A 5,575-nucleotide genomic window follows, 5' to 3' on the forward strand; every position below is an offset into this window, starting at 1 on the left:
TATCTGTACACATGATAGTAATGATTGCTTTTTATGGCAAAGTGATAACTTTCATAGCTTTAAAAGCCAACTAACTGACTACAACTCTTGATTTCCGTTGCATATGGTTGTTTGTTCAGCAGCAAATCCGAAAATGCCCGTTTTCTACCTAACAGGACATGCAACAGCAAAAAACACACATCTTTGCTTCCTTTTTTAATGAAAAAAATAATTCTGACTTCAAAAATATACATTTGCAGCAAACTTTAACCCTATTTCTTTCCGTTCACCAAGGAAATCTCCCATCAATCATTCAGCAGACTCAGCAATTACTATTGGATTAGAGCTATGCTTGCAAACCTGTAATTTCCTCATTGGTGACCAAAAGGGATGCCTGGGAAAAACAGTCATGGCGGCGGCATGGAAGTCTACCTACCTCTATTCCATATATTTTTTGTAAGTGTCGAGCCACCCAATCCTGCCGGCAAAATTTTGCACCGATTGCATTCTTTTGAAGTCAGAATTCGTCCAAATTGCCATGGCAGGCCTTGGAATCCACCCACAGAACGGCCAGAGAGACAACTTTACTCATGAACCGCCATCTTTCGATTCGAACATTTTTGGCGTTCCAATCAAGACAAAATCATCTCTCACCTCTGGTTTCTTTCAGACGCTGGCCTCTACCCACCATTCTAGCTTAATGATGCCAGCCTGGGGGCTTCTGCAGTGAAAAATGACTCCAAAAATCACTTAGAAATACAAAACATGCCAAATCAAAGCCCAACAGCTCGCCTATGAAGGAAGCAACTGTCGACTACTGACGTCACAATAGAAATTTGAGCGCTCGGTGTATCGAAACAGCACACATTTTTACTTGAACTTCTTATATGCAATCACGAAGTTCTACAGAATGTCTAAGCCAAGAAAAAACCTTTAACAAGTCACAGAAACTTGGTAGTTAAAGGGTTAAAGCTGCTTTATATAATTTAAATACGAATAAGGCCCCAGCTCCCTTACCATATGACTCTTGACAGTCTTGAATACGTAGGGGATGATAGTATTATTCAGTTTATAAATGAGACTGGCTATGCAATCTGGCTTTTTAGTATGCAATATATTAAAATACCTAGTTTTGGACTGTCTATAAGGTTATTAAATCATTTTAAACTTACCTATTGGTTGCTTTATTTATGTATATGTAAGGATCGAGATCTTGCGTTAAAAATTCCATTTATTTCAGGGAATTAACCGTTGTGTTAAATTGGCAAACTTACTTAGTCTTTGAGCAAATGCCACCAAACTTTCCTAACTAAATCTGACATTCATCTCGAAACAATTTGATATGATATTTGTTTCCCACTTTCAAATTTCAAGACCATTTTAGCATTCTTTATTAGTATTTTTTGTTTTCAGGTGACGTCATCAAAATCCTAAATATTAAAAACGCAAGACCCGAGTTTTTTAGACGACTAAAATATACATCATTTTTTTTTGAGGAGGCAAGCGTGGCCGAGTGGTTTGGGGCGCTGGTGCCGTGTAATCCGAAGGTCCCCGGTTTAAGACCCGCCCTGGCCACTAGCTGGATTTGTTTCTCGGTTGTCCCGAATTCAAATCCTCGACCACGCTTTGTATATAGCCAACTGGTCTGCCTCCTGCCAGTTGGGATTTTATGTTCATTTAAAAATATTTGTTTTCTCTGTTTCAGTGGCATGCCTGTAAACTAGCCATCTCGTAGAGATATGAAGCTAAGTGCATGACCACTATAAACACCATTTATTTATTTTTTATTTTTTGAAGGCTTTCATCGATAGCATCTTTCGTCTTTATAATTAAAGTAAAGCATTTTGTATCTCGGAGTTCGAGAATTGATACCAAATAATATTGTTTTTAAACTGCCTTATTAAAATACCGGAGAAACTCCTGCTCTGTATTAAAGAAACTCCCGCTCTGCGCGTTATTTTTAGTCGGTTCGAGAAATTAAAACATGCAGTCTTAGCTGCCTTATTAAAATGCAACAAACCGATGAGTGGTGCCGGATCTATTGAAGACCTGGATCAGTAACTTAGTTAAAACGAAAAATATAGACGGCAAACTGATTCTGACGGCTACTTTACATCCTCTTGGCATAAACAGACGTGACGAAACACGTCATTGACACTTGTTAATTAGTATAACAAATCATTGTTTAGTACAGTTTATTTCAAATTTTTCTATTTGTATTGATCCTTTTACTTTTCTCACTTTTTTTTCCGCCCAAGGAAGGTTTGTTTTGCAAACCGAAATATAGGGCAACGTTTTTTTCAATATATTCTTTTTTTTTTATCCACTTTGTTTATTTTTGACCGCTTTAGCCGTCAGGATCAGTTTGCCGGCTATATTTTCCTTATTAAAATGCCTGAGAATTCCCGGCTCTGTGGTAATACATTACTTGCGTCGTTTCAATTGGTCGAAAACTCTCTCCTCCGCAGATGCTCCTTCAATGGGGAAGGCGAAAAATACGAAAAATGAAAAATAGCGGGAGCGAAGGGGACGACGGGAAAGGCGAAGCGTCCCAGTGTCCCTCGCGCGCTTTCGTTTCAAATACATACATACATACATACTTTATGGCATAGCTCCCCCTTGGGGGCTCTTCCGCCATACAGAAATTAAAAAGATAAAAGATAAAAATATTTACAATAAAGAAGAAAAAAGAAAAAAAAAAAAAATCAGAAAAAAAGGGGTATAGTTGAGATAAAAAATTCGCAATTAAAATTATATACATTACAGTTAAAGGGGCATTTACAAATTTAAAATATGTTTAAAAATTCTCTTTTTAAAAAGGTTCAGGTCATTTGTCTCTCTAATGTTCTTAGGCAAGTTATTAAAGAGCTTCGCTCCACGGTAGGCAAAAGATCTCTGCCCTGTCTTTAGTCTACACTTCGGCAGCTCAAGATCGTTTTTCTGCCTGGTGTTACGTGTGTGTGTTATTGAACGTCGCTGAAAACGAAGATAGCTTGGAGTGGCATTATTTAAACATTTCCTTACCATTACTAGGTCATTAAAAAGCAATTTATCTTTTACACTAAGCCATTGAAGGGATTTCAGGGTCCCTGAAATGTGATCGTACTTTCTTAAGCCAGCTACGATCCTACAAGCATAGTTTTGAACTGACTGGAGTTTTCCCACATTCGCTTTGGTTGTGTTACTCCAAACCGTCGAACAATAGAACAACTTGCTAAATACAAAGGCATTTATGAGAAAGATCAGGGTTTTCTGGTCCAAAAGGTGCTTTATCCTGTTAACTCTAGTTAGTTTATGAATGCAGTCTGAAACGGTTTTAGTGATATGTTCATTATAATTCAGATGGGAGTCAATATACACTCCTAAATCCTTTGCAACAGTTACTGGCTTGATTTCTGTTCCTAATAATGTCGCGGATGGTAGAGTGGCAGGTAAAGTCCTCATGAGTTGTGGGACTCCCACAAACAGAAGTTTTGTTTTATCAGGATTGATGAGCAGGGAATTTCTACAGCACCAACTTGAAATTTCTTTAAGATCATCGTTAACAGCAGAGATGATTTCGTGCAGTTGGTTGGAGGGGAACCCGAGGAAGAGTTTGGTATCATCCACATAGCCGAGTGCTTTGCAATGTTCAAATCTCCTCAGGCTCCGCGCGCTTACTTTTCACCTCTCTCTATTTCCCAGCGCGTCCGAAAAATAAGAGGCCTCTGGGGAGGAGAGAAGAGTAGAAAAAATTAAAACAGTAACGGTATTTACATATACATGCTGTGCCTATTAAAAAAAAACTCCTGCTCTGCGGTATTGACGTCTGGTCACGCGTCAGACATCAATCCAATCACTGATTCAGTAAAAATTTCATTTTAAGGATAGAGCATTGAAACGAAAAATGAAATCTAATATCCATTCGTGAATTCATTACCTTATTTGTAATTCAACATAGCGATGTTTTCGCCAAATTCAATGTATTTGAATTCTTATTTGAAGGCCGGAAAATATAGCAAACTGAAATACTCTTCCTTCAATTTCGCGTTAATGACGTGCAAGCTGGAGGGCTAAAAACGGTCAGCATTAATCTTAAAAGGAATGTACAGCAAACCAAAAAGGGAAATTTTTAACTTAGGACAGGAAGGTTCAAGACTCATTAAGCAAATGCCTGTATGGAATAATCGGCTGGCGGCGAGTTACGTTCACACAAAACGAACCGCGACTGTTTGTTAAGATACAACTTCGGATTCTCGTGTAACTTTTCGAATATAACATGATTTCGTAGCTTTAAAGGAGCCTCTTGTTTGATCCTCTCTACAAATTCACGCGATATTGCCGTCAAATTTGTTGTGGATCTATCATACTTGCGATGTTTGGGATTGCCAGCTGTGACTGGAGCAAACAGGAGTGCTTGACCGCCAAATTTGACCTCGACAGCGATCATAGTGTCTCTGTTACTTGCATAAATACACCCGTGTTCATATTGCGTCGGATAGGGAAGGACATGTTCCACAGCTTTATGATGAAATGCGTTAAATATGGCATCGAAAAACACAGTAGGAAGAACTAACGATGTTTTGTTTATTCCACAAAAATCTTCCCTTTTTTTAAGCACAGTGTTTGCTCCATGGTGAATGGCGTAGTCCAATACTCCTACCGCTGGCTCGTAATCTAACAACCACTTTTCCACAGCTCGAAACGGCGACATCTTAGTCATGTTGGCGGGTGTAAAGCTGTTGTACTTGAGAATCGTGTCGTCGTTTATAAAAATGTAATAATGGTAACCCGGTCTTCGATCCATTGCAGCAAAAAAGAGCACATTTCGTCCCGATGCAAAGAGGGTATTTGAATCAAACAAATAACTGATGTGTGATCGATTGTTTTCTTGACACTTGACTCGAAAACTCAGCACTATCACATCACAGTTGCAAGTCTCGGGATCGCCAATTTGAGAAGACGTTGCCAAGTTTGGAGGAAGGCATTGCTCGGTTTCCGTGAGATAAATGAATGGCTTTCTTGTTGGCAATTCCGAACTTCTTTCAGCTGTATTATGATAATCGCGAAATTCCGAGTTGTAGGCGTAGAATTCAGCTGCTGAATCAATGTCTATCCCTTTACTAAATTTGACCACCTCTTGAACGGTTTCTTTCATGTAAGCAATCATGCCAAGAATTATAACCGAACTTAAGGCCACCATAAAGAGAAATATACCTCTTAACTTCATTTCACTGAAGTGTTTAGCTAAACACGGGTATTGAGGAAGTGCTTAACATCAGTGAAGCTGCGCCAGGAATAAAATTAATCCGCTACGCAGGCTAACCGCGTGAGTAAGGAATAGGTAAAATCAAATAGTTACCCAGTATCTGCGATTACTTGGAAACAACTATTAGAGCAGTTTTCGACACATCACTCCAGTTTGACACAACGGCAAAAATTCTGACTTGCTTTCCAAAATAACGTGACAATGTTATGCGTCTAAAATAATTGTTCGTTTCAAGATTGAAAAGAACTCAAAAACAAAGACAAAGCTGTAATCTATAGTTTTGCTCTCCCGGAGCAGAAGCATATAACCCCCGAAGGCATGTCAGAATTTTTACACAATCGTGATCGA

At 38.7% G+C, this 5,575-nt stretch overlaps 1 pseudogene; it reads right to left on the bottom strand.

The window, feature by feature from the left end:
* Window positions 1–2,564: 2,564 nt before the first annotated feature.
* Window positions 2,565–5,256, bottom strand: LOC144654371 (uncharacterized; annotated as a pseudogene).
* Between the last annotated feature and the right edge of the window lie 319 nt (window positions 5,257–5,575).

This window comes from Oculina patagonica, chromosome 5 (genome assembly GCF_052425735.1).
Source record: "Oculina patagonica isolate OP01 chromosome 5, crgOcupat, whole genome shotgun sequence".
Taxonomy (NCBI): Eukaryota; Metazoa; Cnidaria; class Anthozoa; order Scleractinia; family Oculinidae; genus Oculina; species Oculina patagonica.